Source organism: Lagenorhynchus albirostris, chromosome 7 (assembly GCF_949774975.1).
Source record: "Lagenorhynchus albirostris chromosome 7, mLagAlb1.1, whole genome shotgun sequence".
NCBI lineage: Eukaryota > Metazoa > Chordata > Mammalia > Artiodactyla > Delphinidae > Lagenorhynchus > Lagenorhynchus albirostris.
This window is the reverse complement of record NC_083101.1, coordinates 29,022,550-29,045,028: the sequence shown is the minus strand read 5'-3', so window position 1 is coordinate 29,045,028 and position 22,479 is coordinate 29,022,550.

Sequence of the window (22,479 nt, the reverse complement as noted above, 5' to 3'; positions counted from 1 at the left end):
AATAAATAACCATCCAAACCAAAGACATCACAAGAAAACTGCAGACCAACATTCCTTATGATTATGAATGCTAAAATCCTCAAAATACTAGCAAGCCAAATCTGTCAACATTTAAAGGGAATTATACACCATAGCCAAGTGGAATTTATTCCAGGGGTGCAATGTTGGTTTAACATCTCAAGATCAATTAATGTAATACATAATATCAATAGAATAAAAAATAAATATCACATGATAATCTTAAAAGATGTAGGAAAAAAATTGGCAAAATTCAATACCCTTTTGTTATAAAACACTCAACAAACTAGGAATAGAGGTGAGTGCCTTCAATATGATAAATGGTGTCTATGAAGAACTTACTGCTAACATCTTACTTAATGGTGAAAGAGTAGTTGCTTTTCCTTTAAGATCAGGAATAAGAGAAGGATGTCTGCTCTTGCCACTTATATATATATTCAATATAATACTGGAGGCACAATAAAGTTGTGCCAAAGAATTAAGTTGGACCCTTACCTCACATCACATACAAAAATTAACCAAAGACTTAAATTTAAGAACAAAAACTATAAAACTCTTAAAGGAAAACATAGGAGTAAGTCTTCATGACCTAGAATTTGACATTCTTATATGACACCAAAAGCAACAGAAGAAAAAAGCAGATAAATTGGACTTCATCAAAATTAAAAACTTTTGTGCTTCAAATGACACCATACATGTTTACTCTTAGTGGACATGTATGTTTTTCCAAATTCACTTTTTGGCTTTTCAAGAATGCTGATACAAACAGCCTTGTGAATGTATAATTTTATGTATACCTGAAAGTACCTCTGTAGATAGATTCATGAAACTGATGTATCTCTGAGTCAGAGTATGTGCACCTTCGCTGATGTGTGCTGCAAAATTTCTCTCTAATTGACTGTACCTGTTTCATTTCCAAATAGTTTTTTCAACTATGCATGATGATCCTACTCTTGGCAACACAAATATTTTTGTGGTCAAACTCACATTTTAATTTACATTTTTCTGATTACAGTGAGGCTGGACATCATTTTTTGTTTGTTTAATTCATCTGAATTGCTTCTATTAAATTTCACATCTTTTAAAAATTTTAATGAGTTTGAATTTCTAAAGTAAAATGTAGAATGTAATACATATGTATGTGTGTGTGTTTGTGCATCTCTTATATTAAACGAGAAATTCAGGAAGGAAATATACCAAACTGCTAAACATAGTTACTTCTGAAGAAGCTAGTAGGATCTGCACACAGTAAAGTGTTAAGTGAGATGGCCGTGTTTTAAAATTTTTTAAATAAGATTTTTAAAGTAAATATTGATACCAAAATATTAAAAGAATAAATTTCACCAGAATGTTTCTAGAAATAAATTTTTTAAAGTATTGTTGCCTATTATTATTTTATTTGCATTTAAAGGACTCTTACATAAAGAGACTTAAATCTTAAGTTCTGAGAAATTTTATTATTTTACCTATTTTATTATCTGCTTCTCCCACCCCATACTCCCACTTTTTCTTTGTTCTCTCTTTCTGGTTCTCCTACTACATAGTTATTAGAACTCCTGGACCTATTTCCTTGTCTCTTAACTTTTTCTACTTTGTGCCTTTATAACTGTGTTTGGAAAGAATACCTTGGCTCAATGTTCCAGTCCACTAACTCATTTTTCAGTATTTCCATTCTACTAGTCATCCCATCTATTAAGGTGAGGTTTCTTTCAGTAAATATGGTTTTGATGTCAAAAAGAGATCTAATTGCTTATTTTGTCCTCGGCAATCTGTTCCTTTCTTATCCATTAATTTCTTCCCTGATGATATTAATTATACTTATTTCAAAGTTTACCTTCTGTTTACCCTTGGGGTTAGTTCTGTTTCTTGTTTTTGTTTTACTCAAATATTTGGTGATTCTTGATCATCTATTCATGTTTATAGATGAAAGTAGAGGTTCATCAGTCTAGCTGGTTAGAATATATTTTTTCAATCTGAATGATAATTCCTGTGCTGCTGACAATCAATGCAATTCTTATTACAGGGTCCCTGACTTTGGTGTTCTTCCAGAATGCTAGAAAGTCCATCTTAGCAGATTTTCCGTAGGTTATGCAAATGGTTTGTTTTCTGGCTGCATGAGTTCTCAGTCCTGGTAGTGTTGTATACAGTTCCCTCAGGGGCACATTTTTGGACTGTTGTTTCTGACAATCAGCTTCGTCTGCTATTTGATTTCAGGGATGGATGCTTCAAAATTGCTATATATTGATTGAAGAAACTACTCTTTCTAGACTTATTGTGAATGCACACACACACACACACACACGCACATACACACACACTTCTTAGGAATGACAGAAAAATATGACAGAATATTCACCCAATTCCATACAGATGAATATATATATATATATATACATGTATATATATATGAAATAAAACCGCAAGTGTTCACTTCTCATCTGGACTCAATCCCTTTAAATATTCACCATTTTCATAAACATTAGCTATTATAATTGAATATATGTGCTAAAATATAAATTTCCTTTTATAGATAAAACATGTTCAAATGCTTGCTGTTTCCTTTCATTTAGTGTAAAAGGAAATGTTCTTTCCTTCCTTTGTTTTTTTCTCTTCCTTTATTTGTTTTCCATTTTTCCTTCTTTCTTCCTTTGTTGTCTATTCATCTCCCACAGAGAAAAAAGGGGGAAATATTTGCATTTTAAATTTAAGCAAAAATGGTGACTTGAAAATGATCCTTGTTCTCTATGTCAAATTCTTTTTTTTGAGCAGAAATTTAAGGAACTTTCTTGGTCTCTTTGAGTTTTGTTTTCCTAAAAGGAAAGTTATGATAGAAAAGTTTTTTAGTCATAATTGTGGAATTGATAAGATTTTGTTATCCCCTCTGAATACAGTATCAAATAATAGCTTTAGATATAGCTTCATATTTTTAAAATTTTATTTATTTTTTTATATAGTAGGTTCTCATTAATTATCTATTTTATACATATTAGTGTATATATGTCAATCCCAATCTCCCAATTCATCCCACCACCCCCACTCCAATTTCCCCCTTTGGTGTCTATATGTTTGTTCTCTACATCTGTGTCTCTATTTACGCCTTGCAAACCGGTTCATCTGTAACATTTTTCTAGATTCCATGTATATGCGTTAATATACAATATTTGTTTTTCTCTTTTGGACTTACTTCACTCTGTATGACAGTCTCTAGGTCCATCCACATCTCTATAAATGACCCAGTTTTGTTCCTTTTTATGGCTGAGTAATATTCCATTGTATATATGTACAATATCTTCTTTATCCATTCGCCTGTTGATGGGCATTTAGGTTGCTTCTATGACCTGGCTATTGTAAATAGTGCTGCAATGAACATTGAGGTGCATGTGTGTTTTTTTTGTTTTTTTGTTTGTGTGTGTGTGTGTGTGTGTGTGTGTTTGAATTATGGATTTCTCTGGGTAAATGCCCAGTAGTGGGATTGCTTGGTCATATGGTAATTCTATTTTTAGTGTTTTAAGGAACCTCCATACTGTTCTCCATAGAGGCTGTATGAATTTACATTCCCACCAACAGTGCAAGAGTGTTCCCTTTTCTCCACACCCTCTCCAGCATTTATTGTTTGTAGACATTTTGTTGATGGCCATTCTGACAGGTGTGAGGTGACACCTCATTGTAGTTTTGATTTGCATTTTTCTAATGATTAGTGATGTTGAGCATCCTTTCATGTGTTTGTTGGCAATCTGTATATCTCTTTTGGAGAAATGTTTATTTAGGTCTTCTGCCCATTTTTGGATTGGGTTGTTTATTTTTTTAATATTGAGCTGCATGAGCTGTATATATATTTTGGAGATTAATCCTTTGTCCGTTGATTCGTTTGCAAATACTTTCTCCCATTCTGAGGGTTGTCTTTTTGTCTTCTTTATGGTTTCCTTTGCTATGAAAAAGCTTTTAAGTTTAATTAAGTCCCATTTGTTTATTTTTAAAAAGACCTTGCTGTGGTTTATGTCAAAGGGTGTTTTTCCTATGTTTTCCTCTAATATTTTTATCACGTCTGGTCTTACATTTAGGTCATAAATCCATTTGGAGTTTATTTTTGTGTATTGTGTTAGGGAGTGTTCTAATTTCGTTCTTTTACATGTAGCTGTCCAGTTTTCCCAGCACCACTTATTGAAGAGACTATCTTTTCTCCTTTGTGTATCCTTGCCTTCTTTGTCATAGATTAGTTGACCATAGGTGCGTGGTTTATCTCTGGGCTTTCTGTCCTGTTACATTGATCTATATTTCTGTTTTTATGCCAGTACCATGTTGTCTTGATTACTATAGCTTTGTAGTGTAGTCCGAAGTCAGGGGATCTTATTCCTCCAGCTCCATTTTTTTCCCTCAAGATTGCGGTGGCTATTCGGGGTCTTCTGTGTCTCCATACAAATCTTCAGATTTTTTTGTTCTAGTTCTGTAAAAAATGCCATTGGTAATTTGATAGGGATTGCATTGAGTCTGTAGATTGCTTTGGGTAGTATAGTCATTTTCACGATATTGATTCTTCCAATCCAAGAACATGGTATATCTCTCCATCTGTTTGTGTCATCTTTGATTTCTTTCATCAGTGTCTTATATTTTCAAATCTGTTTCAAACTTTTGATGTAAAACTAACTGTACCTTTAGATCTGTAGTATTGTACATCATCATTTTAAAAGCTTAGCTTAAAGCAGAATTACAGGGACTTTATAGGATGCTTCTCTCTTCATTCTTTTCTCTCCCGGTTTGCCTTAGTAGCAGAGTTTGAGCACATTTCAGCTGTAATCAGAAGTGTAGGAACAAACAGCCAATAAAATGTTTCCAATTTGCTCATCAGAGAACTTTGAGAACCAAGAGCTTAAAATCTTCCAAAGCCTCAGGAGTTTTTAATTCTTAAAATTAATATTTCCCCTGGCATACTGAAACATGTACATCTGCTAGACTGCATATTTTAATGAGCTAATGTCTACCATATGCCATCTGCAATCTGCACTCACCCTCCCTGCTTTGGTGTCTGTAATATTAATGGCTTAAGCAGACATTACCTTCAGCAGTCACAATCGTAAACATGCAGTTTGCTATTCAGCTCCCATTTGTCACATTGTCACTTAAGAAAGGAAAGTGATTTCCCTCTCCCCTCAGCTCTGGCAACTGGTAAAACTTATTAAAATGGCCAGAACATTTTTACTGTTCTACAGTTCCTGAGTTTCTCAGCCAATAATATTTGTATGAATACCTGCCACAATACTTGACACTTCTTGATACTTCTCACATCCATTCTTTTATCTCTGCCTCCACCGCTGCTACCTTATTTCAGGTAACCATCAACTGTCACTTGGATCACTGCAACAGCCTCCTAATTCCTCTGCCTCCAGTCTCACCTCGTTCCATTTATCCCCCACGTTGCTATCAGAGCGTTCTTTATAATGCAGCAATCTTATTATTGCTACTTGATCCAACTCTTCCACTGGCCTCAGGATAAGTTTGTAATTCCTCAGCATGGCATCCATGACCCTTGTCACTGAAGCATTTTGTTCTCCAACTTCATCCCTCATTATTCCCTACTTACTCTCTTCAGATTCTAAATATGCAAATCCATAAGTAGTCTCCCTCTCAAAATATTCTCTCTGATCTCTAAATCCTTGTATATGCTGCTGCTTCTGCCAAGAATTCTCTCCCCAAATTCCCACTTTTACCAAGAAATCCCGTAATCTTCAATTGATACCTTATGTGAATCCAAAGCACCCTGCATTCACCACACTTTGCTGTAATTGTCTGCTTATATTCTCTTCTTCTATAATCCACGGTAAACTGTTTATAAGTCAGTATTAAGCATTATTCGCCATTATTTCTCAGTCCTTAGTATAGTTTTGACTTACAGAAGGTGTTCAATAAATGTGTCAACAGGATGCTAGAGTTAAGCATATTTCTAGAGTTGTACCGTCCTTGAAAACCATCTGAATAGATACTAAAGATTTCCTACCCAAATGCATTTCTTTACATTTTATGAATGGATTCAGTCACAAAAATATTCTTCATGATCTTATAAGACCCTATATTTTGGTCTGATATAAATAACTCCATTTTATGGAAATAATATAACATTTAATAAATGGATAAGCATCATGTGCTAATATAAAAAAATGAATATTTGAAGAACTATTGGTATCATAGTAGTGAATTTATACTATCTTCCAGGGAATGTGCTCAGTACTGGAGCTACAAACATAAATAAAAGATGGTCTTTATTCATTAATGAGTCCAGGCCAGCATGGAGATCTTTACTCACAAAATAGTCCTGATAAGTAAAATAGTGATACTGATTACAATAATGATAATTATGGTAGCTAACCTGTAATGAGACCTCACTATGGACCAAGATCTCCTCTAAGTGTATTAGTTTACTGTATTGTCTCAACATTCACAACAACCCTACAAGTTAAGTTCTATTACTTTACCCATTTCAATGACTTTTGCTACATTGGAGTGGTTTAAGGAAAGTTGTGAAATGAAAAGGTGTCTATTCAACTCTTTGAGTAAGGTTTGCTGTTAAGAATTGCAGAGAAATACAATGTTAAGCAGAAGGAGATGTGGGAATAAGGTGAGCGGCGTAATAAACTAGATGAGCTAGTAACATAGAAAATGTCTGTCTGGAAATGGGATGAATAAACTTGATTTTTGGAGGCAGTGTTATTATTTTAGATGAATGATAATTGTCAAGTAATTGGGTAGTGACTGATGCACACAAAGAGAGATACGATTATTTGTAGCAAACTGGGGTGAATACTCTTGTACTACTTGTCATAAGGCCTTACATGGCATAGAAACAGATAACTGTTCTGTTCAAAGGATATTTTTTTTATAAAGTTAGCTTTTCCAACTTTTAAAAAAAATTAACTAATTAGTTAATTTTTGGCTGCGTTGGGTCTTCGTTGCTGTGCATGGGCTTTCCTTAATTGTGGCAAGTGGGGGCTACTCTTCATTGCAGTGTGCGGGCTTCTCATTGCGGTGGCTTCTCTTGTTGCAGAGCACGGGCTCTAGGTGTGTGGTCTTCAGTAGTTGCAGCAAGCGGGCTCAGTAGTTGTGGCATGTGGGCTTAGTTGCTCGGCGGCATGTGGGATCTTCCTGGACCAGGGATCAAACCTGTGTCCCCTGCATTGGCAGGTGGATTCTTAACCACTGCGCCACCAGGGACGTCCCCCAAAGGATATTTTTTTTTTTTTTCCCAAAGGATATTTTAAAACAACATTTTATCTAAATGTAGGCCTATGTGAATAATAAAACTTTGACATTTGTCCTTGAAAGTGAAATATTAATATGCGTTTATCAATTCATGACACATTTATATGCATATATACACATTAATATCTCTAAACAATATCTCCATTTTAGAATGAGTTTTCTTACATTTTGCTTTGTTAAGTAATTTCTCAGTATTGTAAAGTAAAACATATGCACACACTCACAACCATTTGAAAAGGACTGTCTGATTTCTCCTTAAATTTTCTAGCACATTTTTTAGAGGTAAGAAAGACCTAGGGAGTTTCCATGACTTGCTTGAAATGTCGGTTTGTGGTAAATTTGAATCCCCTCCAGTTGTTCACACACTAGCGTGTACCTTAACCTTTTCTCAACCATGAGTTCTCTTATTGGAAATTAAAAATATATGTGGATTCATTTATGTATACGTTGTCCTTAACAGTAAGACTTTTAAATAGAGTAAATGTGAGGCAGTCTGAGTTACTGACTAAACGAGTCATTGTTCTGCAGACTTATGAAATGGGGTGTACCTCTGAGTCACTTTCGTTTTCACCTTTGTTCTTCTGTCTGTGATGTGCTAGCAATCAGTCACATTCACTCTCCCTCATGAAAATATATTGTTGTTGCCCTTCAGCTCTCTCCTCATAGCCTGGAAGCCCCAGGAGACATTTAAAAGACAAAGATCAATCTGCTTTTAGAATGTTAGAAGATTGCATTACCCATGACGCACATTGGTATCACAGCAGGATATAACGGACCTCTAAATCCTAAGGCTTAGAAGTTGGCTTTTTTCAAGAACATATGACCCAAGTCACCCTATCCATTCCCATAACAGCCTCTCTCACATAATAATCAATTTCAACCCACTGAGCATCCAAGTGAATCCACAGATATGCAATCTGTAAGTTATACCATAGAAAAGAATCTACTTTTGTCATGCTTCTGTAACCACACAGTTACACATCTTCCTGCAATTATACCCTCTTCATGGAACTAGATCGTACAGCACTGTAACTCCAGATAAGTTCAGTGGGACAAAAAATTTAAAAAATAAAAATTTCAGCAAAACAGAATCAGGTTCCCCTGGTACAAATTTATATTATTCAACTCATAACTAGTTACATATATCCTCTTGAAAAATAATAGCAAGTTTACACAGAATTTATACAGTGTAAATACATAGTTCTGCAGTGGAAAACCCTCCAGCAGCCCAGTTGCCAAAAATATAGGCTATATTGGAAAATAGGTTTGAAAGATTCAGGAGTGTCCTTAGAATACATTTTAAAGCACTAAGGCTAGCCATAGTTCATTCCAAATGTTTCTTTAAGGCCCTATCAATATAATAACTCAAAAGATGAATAAATAAAAAGTATTACATAAGTGAATAAAAATCATGTTTTAGTTGAAAAAGTTTTCTGTGAAAGAGAAAGCTAAAAAGCAATGAACTCGCTGTTCCACAAAAACAATTTTTTTTATGTGTAGTCATGTGGTCCTCAGGTAGCCCACACAATATTGAGCATGAAGTAAATAAACATTCAAGCTGCTGCTGTCAAAAAGACAGAAAATACCATAATGCTACATATGATGTTCAGATTCCAAGAAATAACTCATAATGATATAAGCATGCATGTTATAAAGAGAGCTGCAGTATCACTCAGCCATTTCTATTCATTTGAAATGCAAGCAGAGAGAATATGCCAAGCAATTTACAGGGAAGTGAGTCCTTTTCTAGAAAGCAATTTATTTACTGTATCGTACCACCTTAATATTTTGCTTTAACAATGTCCACAAACTCTTTTGGCTGCTGATGTGACAAGCAAGAAACTTAGAGTTAAGGCATATGTTAAAGATACAGTTTCCAGAATGAACAAAAACTACTCCATATACAGCATACAGGTGATGTATTATCACCAATTTGTCAGAGAGGAGGAGCTGCAGACAGATACTAATATCTTTCATATGTCTTTTAGTCATCTATTTCATAGGTTAATACTATCAAAAGTGTGTATAGTTTTTAATGTTTTAAAATTCATCTCTAAAGATCCTTTTGTGGTCTTTATAATGATCCCAAATAAAGAAACCAAGAATACTTTGAAATACTGAATTTCTGGATTCTCTGGACCATTCTTTATATTAGTGCCCAGAATAAGCACAAGTATAGAAGAGCAGCAACATTCTCAGAGTGCTGGCTTATTATAAAAGTCACACACGCCCATGGTAGAAGTTTTTTTAAAAATATGTAAACATAATTAAGAAATTAATAGTGATCTGTATTCTCTCCATCTGGAGATGTTGGTATAAATCTTTCCCATCTTTTTTGTTATGAATATATACATTTCTATTAATTTAAAACATTAACAAAATATACTTATGACTGCACCGTTCCCTTCATTAAATGCAAATATTATATATTGATGCTATTTATTTCTCAACAATATACAATCACATATATCATCTAAATTTTTAAAAATAACATGTTTATAAATGACTGTCTCCAGGCATGTGAGCAAGAAAATGGGAGATGAAGACATAGAAATTGCCAAGTATGATACCCTTGAAATATATACACATATATTTTCCTCATATGTATATCTATGAGAAAGAGAATCTCTGACTAGATTGTTTGCAATAAAGAAAATAATGCTTTTAGAAAGCTATGTGGGATTAATAAAATTATGTCATGCAATAAAGATTTTAGATCTAATATTATAAGTGATAAAATAAAAGTGCATCTATGTATGTCTCAATGATAGAAAATGGCAAGAGGTAGAAAATATTTGGATAAAGTAATAGACTGAAAATTCCACTTAGTATACATATAATCTGCAACTAGAAAAATAGATGTATAGAGTTCATTAAAACTTCAGGAGGCATCAATGTTCCAAAATTTCTAGGAGGGAAGTGGTGACTTGAAATTGTTAGCAAGTGCAAAAAAATGTGAAATAGAGGAGGAAACATCAACCTATCTTGCTGCTGCATGAAAGAATACTGAATACTTGTGAAGATAATTAAGAATACGTGTTATTTTCCTGAATAGGTCTTCAACACTGATGAGATTGGTCTATTATAAAACTCCTTGTTGATTGTATATTGATTTGAAAGGTGTGTGCAGTGGGTGGGAGGAATAGCTTTAAAGCAGCAAAACTCTATTTTTGGAGTTAATGCTTCAGTAGACTTTAAGAAAAATCCTATAATTCTCTAGAATTCTAAACATTTTTCTTTTGTGATGAAAGGAAATTAATCTACCACTCCTTGAGTTAAATTTTTAAAAAAACAAATATCTTTACCTAGTTGAATATATAATTAAAATATGTTTAATTTATTAAGTTGAACATGATTTAACAGACAAGTTGCACCAAAAGTTTTGCTAAATCTGTACAATGCTCTTATTCACTTATTGTCATGCTATGCTTATCTTATGTTTGAGATCTTGTTTCTTTCAAGCAAGATTTTATTCCTTCAATTTATAGACCATAAGATGGTCAAAGCATTTAAGAGCTACCAAAGAAGGGTATCTGCTTAACCATATAGCAGATTTAATTAATAAATGATCCTCAATTCACACTTAAAGAATTTTTGCTGTAACAAAAATTAAATGATTTATGAATAAATTAATCAATGCACTCTTGATTAAACATATTAGAAACTATGGAATGAAGCCACATTTAGTGTTTAAGCTTTTTCTTCAGCAGCAACAGATTAAAACATTGAAACATCCACATAACTTTGGGGTTGTGCTTTAAGTCAGTTCAAATTCCTTACCTACTAGACACTTGCTCTCAGGAATCATCAGAGGAGTACTTCAAAGCATGGCTGGCATCACTGAATGATGATGTGGTGTAAAAGAAAGTTATGGGAATAAATATGAGGCTGACTCCGAAACACTTAGGTTGAGTGATTCCTTATTCCAGGCTTCAAACCTCCCTGATGAAGCAGTGGAAATCAATCATTTCCTCAGCACAATGCTTGACCTTCAGAAAAGGGTTGAATGATTTTCTGCAACTTTATAAAGAGGTGCAAAGAGACCTTCATTATCAGTCTGCTCAGCTTATAAGTCATGTTTTTACCTGAAGTGATCTTGAAAGGACCTTCAGAGGAACAGAGATGAGAATCTGATTAAAATAGCATCTGATTAGCCATCCTTGACTCAGTCTTCCCCAAATTTCCAAAAAGTATACCAGTGAAGACACAGAAAGGGATAAAATCTCATCAAAACACTGAGAAATAATACTAAGTTTTTCACTAGATTCTTTAAGGAAATTCCACTAAATACATAAATGACCTATAGAGTTGAATAATGAAGCACAGCTCTAGGAAATTCATGATTTAGTGCCTATCAGAGAGCAAACCTGTCCCCCTTGGGCCTCCCACTATATGACTCCTGATTCAAAGGCTCAGTACAGCCTTTTCTCTATACTACACCCCAAATTATCCACTGAATTATATTTAAACATACATTCCTGAGCCCAGTAAAAGAAATTTTAAATAAAGGTGTATAAACTTTATATATATATATACACTCCTTATATATTTTAATAAGCATCCTAGGTGATTCTTTGGCACACTAAAGTTTGAAAACCACTACTCTATATCATAAGAATTCTTCTTTAAAAAATAAAAGTTAAAAAATAGTAGTATACAGGTAATACAAACTCTGACCACAGGAATATGACAGGAGTAACATTTCTTTGAATTTTCCCTATTTGCCACCACCATTTAGCCCTCAGATTCTGTTTATATATAGCTTTCATGAAGACTTTCTCTATTAATGTTGACATGGAGATTCAATAAGGAATCTTCTTATTTTTCAGTACTTCTAGATAAAGCCCCATCAATCTGTCATTCAAGTCCCAAGAAACAATTAGCTTTACATTAGCTTACAGAGAATAAATAAAGATTAAAAAATCATCAGAAAGCATATGCTTTGACAGAAGATATAAATTTGTCAGAGATCCAGTTTAAGATCAGGTGTAGCAATTTCTTAATATGCAAGCTAGAAAGTGAGTTCAGTGTTGGTTCTGCTCAGATTAACAAAATTAGAAGAGCCAGTTATCCCTTAACTTTGTAAAAAGCTTATTTCTCCCATTTTAGTCATGGAAAAAATATATAAAACTTCTGTATGATCCAATAGGCTTTTAAAACTATGATCTCCTATAGTCATATAATGTAAAGTCTCATCAAAAGAGCTAAGACCCTGGGCTATTCATCTGAAGACCATATCTGTATGTTAAAGAAAATAACACTTTCAAATACAGGTGCTATTTTCTTCTCACTGAAAGCATATATCAGAAAGTTCATCAAATGCGAAATACTCAGTTTGACTAAGTATCAGCTAAACTGAAGATCATGTTTGCATAGCTCACCTACAACTTATCGAAGCAGTCCTAATTAAATCATGCCAAACCAGGTCATAGAAATAAGGGCATCTGTAGGGACTCTGGATAAAAATGTTACTAAGGCAATCCTCAGGGCTAAATCACCCTGATAAGGATGAGGTGCTGAATTGTTTGGGAGGAAAGTTCAGTAGTTAATGACATGGAGCGGTCAGAATGCCATTGTTCGGGTTAGCTCGAAGGAACACCAGTTTATGGACAGGAAATGTAGTCAGGATAATTCAATGACAGGTTGTACTATTCTTGGTGAGAGCAACATCTCCCCTGCTTCCTCCTTCCTTTGGTTGGCACTGAAACCAAGAGGACCAGTAGGAGATCTAGAAGGAATAAATAGATGAATAAATGTAAAGCCCAACGAACAGTAATGAAAACCAAACACCAAAACCAAAACTGTGGTAACATAATTGAAGAAATATATCAGTTTAATTCTACTTATTGTGATGTGAATATTTTTAACAAGCATCTCCAATAGTATCTTTGGATCGATCCAACTAATCATTGGAGAATCAGAACTTTTAAAATTTCTGATTTTAAAACTGGTTCACTGGGTAAGAAGATTTGTATTCATGAAAGACATGTAACTTAGATAAATTATATGTTTTCTCAGACTGGTTCAAGCGTTGTCTGAATTTAAAGCAGGCTCAAAATTGGTGCCTCTTAAATGTGAGTTGGGTTCTCTTTTACTATAGAAAGACCTCATAAATCTATGTGTGTGTGAGATTAGTAGCTGGGAGTGCATAATAAGTACCTGAATGAATAAAAAGGAAATATAATCCATGGGGAGTAGGCAGAAAGGGCAGGAATACTTGTGAGCTATTAGGACAATGAAATGTGTTTAAAACAGCACAACCTTTTCACACCCCTTCAACTGTAGCTGTAACCTACAATGCACCAAAAAAACGAGGTTAAGTGGAAAGCTGTGTTTAAAAGCAAGATTCATCACTATAAATGCTTTGAATGCTCTTAAATACATTTTGATGCATTTGAAGCTCCAGAGTCTGTGTGAAATGCATTACTGTGGATTTAAATTAAAGATATATGTGCATATGATAACTATTTGCTCAAGGGCTAATTACCTTTGATTTTTTAATCTTTTAATTGATGAGATCAGGAAAGCTTTCCTGGAGGTATTACAGTTGATATTTCTCTTGAAAAATCAGTAAAATGTCAACATATAGAATTGACAAATTTTAGAATATGGAAAAAAAATGCAAGCAAAGCCATGGGTAAAGAATGTGGAGCTTAGAAAAGCAATTCTGAACAGGGAGGAATGTGAGGTAAGGCTAAAAATATGTATTAAGGCTTTTCTGTAAAGTGACTTAATTCAGTTAGGCAAAATAATCAAAGTTTGAGGCCACTGGAGGCATCTAGGTAGCCTTCACAGATCACAGATCACAGGTACTGGCTGCCCTCAGAAGGCAGTCAGCCAAACACTGTGTGATCAGGAAAACCTACCAGCCTAGTCACCTGAATGGCTTAAATGGAAGAACTCTGTAATATAGATACAGAGTTAAGAGTAGTCAAGACAGGAGGAAAAGCATCAGCACCAGAGTGAAAAGTGATATGGTACAGATTGGAAGGGGAGACTGAGAGAAGGTCCTCAGGAAATAAGCCAGCTAGAAAAGGTCAAATTAAAACGGTGACACCACCTCTCTTCTCGCTCCATCTTCTACAGCTCAATGTAGCTCTGCTTAAAGATTCTTACTTAGCAAGATTCTGTGAAATAACCATGTTTATTTTTCTATTAGTAAAAAATTTTAGTGGCCCTCTATATAATTATTTTGTCATATCCATAAGCACTCCGGAATTAGAGTTACTATGAATTAATGATGGTTATAATACAATAATAACTGTAGTATTGGACTGATTTGATTTCTGAACACAAGTGTTGGTTTTAATTATTTTGTAAAAATTTAAAGCAATTTAATCCTTGATTATAAGCCAAATACATCTAATCAATTTGAGCCTGGGGATAGCATTCTGGGTAGGATTCTTTTTTTTTTTTTAATTAATTTTTGGTTGCATTGGGTCTTCATTGCTGCGCATGGGCTTTCTCTACTTGCGGTGAGTAGGGGCTACTCTTCGTTGCAGTGAGTGGGCTTCTCATTGTGGTGGCTTCTCTTGCTGTGGAGCACGGGCTCTAGGCGCACAGGCTTCACTAGTTGTGGCTCGTGGGCTCAGTAGTTGTGGCACGTGGGCTCAGTAGTTGTGGTGTACCGGCTTAGTTGCTCCGTGGCATGTGGGATCTTCCCGGACCAGGGCTCGAACCCATGTCCCCCGCATTGGCAGGTGGATCCTTAACCATTGCGCCACCAAGGAAGCCCTGGGTAGGATTCTTAAGTTTCTTTTATCTCAAGAATACTTTCTTGACCTTCAGATCCCCCAAATTTTACAACTTTCTTTCCTCTCACTCACAGGGATAATTCTGCAATGGTTTGTCTGTGTATTATATCATTCTTCAGTTTCAATCAATCACAAAAAGTCTATCTATTCTATTTCTCAACCCTCTTTTCCAACCTTACATATCTCTCTATCCTCCACCTATGTCCATAATATGGGCCATTAGCTTTTCTGCTCTTGGATTATTGTAATAGCTTCCTAACTGGTTTTACCTGTCTTCAGATTTGCTCGCCTCTAATCCAGTCTTGAAACTACAGCAAGAATTTTTTTTTCCTAAAATTTAAATCTGATTATCCATCACCTGTTTAAAATTTGTAATAGTTTAAAGGTCTCAATATACCACAGTATACTCTGACCCCTGCATTTCTCGGGCCATACCTCTCACCGCTACCCTTTCACACTCTATCTTCCAGGCACATTTATCATTTTCACTTATCAGAGCAGGCCATGCTCTCTCACATCTCTAGGCCCTTCAAAATTTGAAGCCCTTCAGTCCTTGCTGCTCTGCCTAACTCCATCTTATTACATAGGATTCATTTAGACAACATCCTGCAACCTTATGACACTCTGTACTTTCCACATTACAAATCTCGCCACTCTTTGTTGTAAATTGCCTCTTTGGATCTCCACTAGACTCTTAATTCCAAGAGGGCAGGATCTGTCTTATTCACTAGGGAATTTTCATCTCCTAAACCAGTTCTTGATACATAGTAGCACTCAATAAATGTTTCTTAATTAAATTAACAAATGAGTGGGAAAACAGAAAAGTCCTTAAGGTATCCAGTGACTGTGCTGTGTTCATCATTAATCAAAAGAAGTATGGGTTCCAAGAATGAGATGAAATTTCAGAATACAATGGCCTTAAGGGATAGAACACCTAGAAGATATTTAAAACACACATATACACACATACCACAGAGTAAACGACTTCAAACTGCAACAAATGCCTGAACTGCATTTGTTTGCTTCAAGTAAATTTAAAGACCTTTCAAATCTGACTATAACTATTACATGATATTCTAAATATTAAGTGAAAGATCTAAGAAAAAGGAGGCTGAAATAACTGAATGTGAATAAGAACAAACACTATCAAACGTCCTCATTAAAAAAATCTCCTTTAAAGGTTAGCCTTGCTCTTTGCTTTAATTTTCTTTGGATTTAACAAGCCAAACATTGCAAGCTGTTTCTCAGAAAGTAAAAGCAATCACTCAAAACTCAAAATCCGTTTAAGAAGATTAAAATATTACACTTTCACCATGTATCAAAAACACCACTACCGGGTTTCCCTGGTGGTGCAGTGGTTGAGAATCCGCCTGCCGATGCAGGGGACACGGGTTCTTGCCCCGGTCCGGGAAGATCCCGCATGCCGTGGAGCGGCTGGGCCCGTGAGCCATGGCCGCTGAGCCTGCGCGTCCGGAGCCTGTGCTCCGCAACGCAAGAGGCCACGGCAGTGAGAGGCTCGTGTACCGCAAAAAAAAACCCACTACTACTACTGCTGCTGCTACTACTACTACTACTACTACTACCACCTCCACCATCACCATGGATCCTCCCCTGATAACTTGTCTTTGTGTCTCCAAGTCCTCATCAGTAAAGTTCTAACGTGGAAGATACCAATATAATAGGTTATTTCATCAGGAATCTTGGATAGATGAAGAATTAGGAAGCTGCTCACCAATTAAAGAGTTTACACAAATTATTCCTGATACAGTATAATGAATGTTTGGCTCTGACAGCCCGTGCACATTCACCTAGATTTTCAGTGAGTCTGCTGCTACAATCATTCAGATGTTACACTCACATATTCATATTTTGCTCACTCACTTTCAAAAATTCCCATTCATTTCACATATATTTCAGTAGGCATTACCACTCAGAAGGACTGAAAACAAATCTACAGTTCTAGAAACTTAATTTTCTCCTAAAATCGTCATTAAGAACCTTTTCTAATACTAGCCTTTTTATATCATCTGGTCCCACACCATGAGGATGACAGCAGGTCTGTACTGTGCATGTTAAATAATACCAGACATTATACATGTCATTTGGTTAAAACATTATGTAATCCAGGGAACAATCTCAACCTTTACCTTGTGTTTTTGAAAGCTAGTGTGTCATGTCTAGATCTTTAGTCTCTCAAAGTTCCATGGGTATTATACAACAACCTGCTGTTTATGCTAATTTGAGGTCATTGCTTCTGCTAGCTATAATTTACACTTGTTAGCAACTACATTCAGTTGTCTCCTAGGTGTTTGATTTGTAGTTAAACATTTTTCATACATTATGGTTACAGTAAAAGATAGTGACCTTAGAACCAGGTGAATTTGACCTGTGATAGAGGAAGTTATTTATTCCTAGATTAAGCAGGCATAATTTTTAAAAGCATGACAATAGAACATTACAGAATAGTTTGAAGCTTTGGGGAATGAAGGCAAGAGGGTTTTAAATCTCTGTATTTAAATAAAGGTCTCATGGCTTCTGCACCCTGATTAAATTAAGTCAATGCCTGTAAAACATACTTGCATGCTTAGCATTATCAATGTACTTTCTATTTGGCACACTATGAAATGTATCATATCAAAAACTGGCAAAATTCTAATTAACTTTGACCCATGTCAACTATGGATTAGCAATTTTGCTTCAATGACTGCATCATGAGTGGGAATGCCTAATTGCTATAATTTTTATTTTAAAATAGGTTACAGCTAAAATAATCCAGCTAAAACTAGCAAACTGTCCTTTGGAATGAGCCCTTATTTACTTAACTATTTACAAAAGCAAGCTAGAAAACAATGTGGAAATAGGTAAGACAACTGGATTCAGATTCAGAATTCAAAAACTAACTAGATTTGCTATGAACTTACATGGTCTTAAACGAGACAATTTGTATTTCAAGGCCTCAATTTCCACATCTTTAAAATAAGAGTTGGATTGAACTACCCTTAAAGTCCTTTATAGCCCTAAAATGCCCTGACTTTTAATCATTACTAAGATTGCATTTTTTAATTCAACAAGGAAATCACAATATATTCTGTTTCTTGAACATGGTTTATTTCTGCTAGAAGCTGTGCATTTGCTCAAATATTTGTCATTTTGATCTTATTTTTATGTAAATTTTATGTGCATATAGCGATTATTTTAATACAAATAAATACCTTGGGGATAAGATTCAATTGGTTTATCACATTTTTAAAAAAATTTGTTTGAATTTAATATCCCTAAAGTTATTACTAATCAAATGGCGTCCAGTTGACAAATTTCTAACACCTAATCCAAATAAATATCTGCCGAGGAAATTTTATTCAGAAGCAGGTTTGGAGGTTTCGTTATTGTTTTTCTTGTTGTTTTGACAATTTTTGTTGGCATGGCAATAGAAGTGCTTTTGTTTCAGGGTGACATTGACACAAATCTGCTTACATAAATTAGCATTCCAATATCACATTGACATTTGGTTGGAATAACAAGTTCATATGTCATTGTGAACTGACCCAAATAATTTCACTAAAGTCCGTGAAAAATACAAGGTACATTGTTATGTATGTTTGCCACTCAAACGGAGTAGTGCTGGATTGACATCTATTGCCCTATGTCTGATCTTGTGTTTGTGCATGTGTTGAATATTAATAGCATAGAGAGCATAGAGCAAAAACATAGGTAAAGAGAAGGAACGCAAGTTGTGTTTTATTATTTATGAAGATATGATAACTGGTACTTTTTCGAAATGCTATCTTCAGTGCAGTTTTTACAGGATAAATATAAATCCTTTTACCTAGTTTACAAGGCCATTCCTGTCTGACCCTCGTCCGACTCTTCAACCTTTTTGTCTGCTGTTTCTTCATTTCTCATCTTATTTCAGCCACACTGATCTATTTTATTTATAGTTTTCTGAATATGTCTTGCTTTCATGCCACTGGAACTACTTACTGTCTCCTCTGCCTACTGTGCCCTCCCTTTCTTGTTCGCAGGCAAACTCCTATTCCTCTCACAATCTCAGCTCCAATACGACTTCACTCATCCACCTTTATTTAAGCAATATTTACCAAGTACCTTCATGTACAAGAGTCTGGTGTAGATGCTGGGCATTGTCTTGAAAGCTTATGATTAAATGAAATAAGCCAGCAATCACAAATAGTGTAAGAGTTCTATGAAGGGGGAATATAGTGTGTTATAAGGAGGCACAAGGAACCCGAATGGGTAGAGGCAGGGAAGGAGCGATGGATGCCGTGGTGTGCCACCAAGATATACCCATCAGGACTGAGACAGCAATCTGCTGGGAGCGTTGGCAACCAACAGCTCACAGCTGAGAGCATTTTGCGGACTTGCCCTTGGCCAAAGGGAGCTTTCTTTTCCAAATTTATATGTCCTTCCCTGGAGCAGTTCAATGTAGAGTAGAAGGGTATGAAAACCTGTCCTCTTTGCATCAGTCTCTGGCCATTGCAAGTTTCTGTAGAATTATCTGAGGCCTCTGACACAATGACGTCACCGCACAATTTGTATCCAATCCTGCTTTCCCCATACTTTTTCAGATTTTGATCCTGAGAGCACTTCCTAATAAACCTCCACATGCAAATTTCCATGTCAGAGTGTTTTTACCTGGGAACCTGACCTAAGACAGAGGGAAGGGTTAGGGGAGGAAATTAACATCTGGGATAAAGGTTAAAGGATGAGTTGTAGTTAACCAGGTGGAAAAAGTGGGGGAGAATTCTGTATAAAGAGAGCAGCCTGTGTAAATGCCCAGATGACAAAGGGAAAACATGTTTTATTTTGTTTGCTTCTTTGACCATGAAGCTTTAATTACTTATAGTGTAAGGTGAGTAGCAAAGAGAGGTGAGGCTAGATATGATAGCAAAATCTGAATCCTGAAAGGCAACCATATAAGTCAGTTGTACCTTAGACTGACTCTGTCTGAAGTTTGAGTGCAATATTATGCAGGATTTTGTACATCTTTACATTTCTCATATAGAATCTAGATACCCCCCACCAAAAAAAAATCCCACAACTTATCAAAGAATGCAGATTTTGCTGAGTATATTATAGGTTCAAGAAGGGCTTTTCATTGCATACTGCATAACAAACAGAATCACAAGTCCTTCTTTGACATGTTCCCACCTGTGACAGTTTTTAAGATATATCCACAGATTCATTGGCATTCCTCCCAGCCATAGGTGAAGCTAATTTCCCTCCTCTTGAATGTGGAGGTAGTGATTTCCGTAATAATAACAGAATGTGTCAGAAGTTACACTATTTGACTTCTGAGGCTAGGGTGAATAGCTTCTGAGTGGCAATCTGGCTAGTAGTTAAAAGGATAGCTTCTGCTTTGCTCTCCCTCTTGGATCATTTGTTGCAAGTGATCCATGTTTTGAGGATACTCAGTGAGCCCCGTAGAGAGGCCCAGCTAGAGAGGATTCACTGTGCTGGTTCCGACCTGCCTGCCATGTGAACCACCTTGGAAGCAGATACTCTAGGCTCACTCCAGCCTTTAGATGATTCCAGTTTCTCTCCCTTTCCCACCCCTCTCTATCGCCAGCCTTCAAGTCTTCCAACTAAAGCTCCAGATACTATGGAGCAGAAATAAGCTCTCTCCACAGTGTGCCTGTCTGAATTCCTGATTCACAGAAACCATAAGACAATAAATGATTGTTGTTGTTTTTAAAGTGCTAAGTTTTAGGCTCTTTTGTTTCACAGTAGTAAACTAATGCACCCTCCCAAGTCCCTCTAGTCATTCAAACAATTAACTAAAAGTGCTCTTTGTTCTTGTTTGGATCTACTAAGCAGTCCTCAGTCTAGCTCCTTTAAAGACACATTCTTATTCTCATTACCCCTCTTGGCAAGGAATCTTTCAATTTACCATACTCAATTGCCATGGCGATACTCTTAGTCCTTATGCTATGCTCCTTCCCCCACCCTGGAGAATGAAGTGCAGTTAGAGAACTTTAAGCAGAAGAATGACTATTTTTATTCAACATTGTACTGAATAGGCTAGTCAGTGACATTAGATGAAAATAAATGAGGTATACAAAAATTAAAGAAAGAGAAAAAGCGACCTTGTGTGGAGATGTAAAGCATGTCTACATAGACACTTAGAGTTTCAGTTTCAAAACCGACAATAACAATTTCTAAAATCCATTGGTAAGCAGGGTTATTAGAAGAAAGAGCTATTATTATCTTGACTCCTTTCCTTTTATGTTTCTTAAAATATTAGGACAAACAGTGAATTCTTTTTAGGTAATCTTAGCTGTTGTTAGGAAATACAGGGCTAGTAGTGCCCTTTAGACTGATTTAGGAAGGAATATATGCAGAGATGGCCCTGTTCAATGAGATGAGAGTCTCTATGAGGCCCTTGTTTAATGAGATGACAGTCTTTTGTTTATATATTTTCTATATGAACCCCACTCACCTGTATTAATTCTACCCTTGGCTGATAGCAGTAAAAGCCTCTTCCCACTGAAAGCATTTCCATTGACTTTTGGATCAAGCAACATAGGAATTTAAATTAACATGGTCACCTTCCCTCTCTAACACAAAGAAATATTGGATAGAATATAAATACAACAATAAAAATAAAGAGAAATACATAACTGAGTTTAAAAAGAGAGAGAAAAGAAATTCTCTTTAATTTTTGTTTTTGAACTCACTATGTACTTTTTCGTTTGTTATCATTGACAAAAATGAAAATGAAACCAAGTTGATGTTGTAGCCACTCACAGGAAATTTAGTTAGAAGAGGGCCTTACCATTGCATGAGGTTTTAACGTTCATCTGAGGACAAGAAAGTTGTCCATGGAGCCATTTGAGGCAATGACCTGCAGCTGAGAATTTTGCATAACCCAGAAGCTTAAAAGGTCTGCCAATTCACTGACAAACAGAACTAAATCAACCACCCACCCATAAGCCAGGGAAATGACAAGGAGATGTGTCTCTACCTAGAAAAAGTTGGGTTTAGGGGAGGGGGACCGGCCTGCACTTAAGAATAGGTGTAATGATTATATTTAGATAATTACATCGTTTAGGAATTAACTAAGAAATTAATGTAAAAATAATACCTGCATCATTGCAACCCTTAGGGAACCCAGCACAAAGAAAAATGTAAAACTATTTTTAAAATAATGATTTCTCAATGAGGGGTACACCAAAAAGGGAAATAACCATCCTAGGGCAGATTTTCCCAACACACAGATAAAAGGATTTGTGTCTTTAGAAAAACTAAGTTGAAAGAAAATTTGAGACTATGAAATAAGTATTTCAAAATTTAGGTGGCTAAAACTGGAATTGATACAAGGGAAATGAATAGACAGATGTGCAAAAGTACATCTAAAACTGAATGCTTTATATTTCTTAAAATTAAAAATTCAGTGAAAGATTTAAGTAGATAAGGCATGGTTAACTTGTGAACTGGAAAA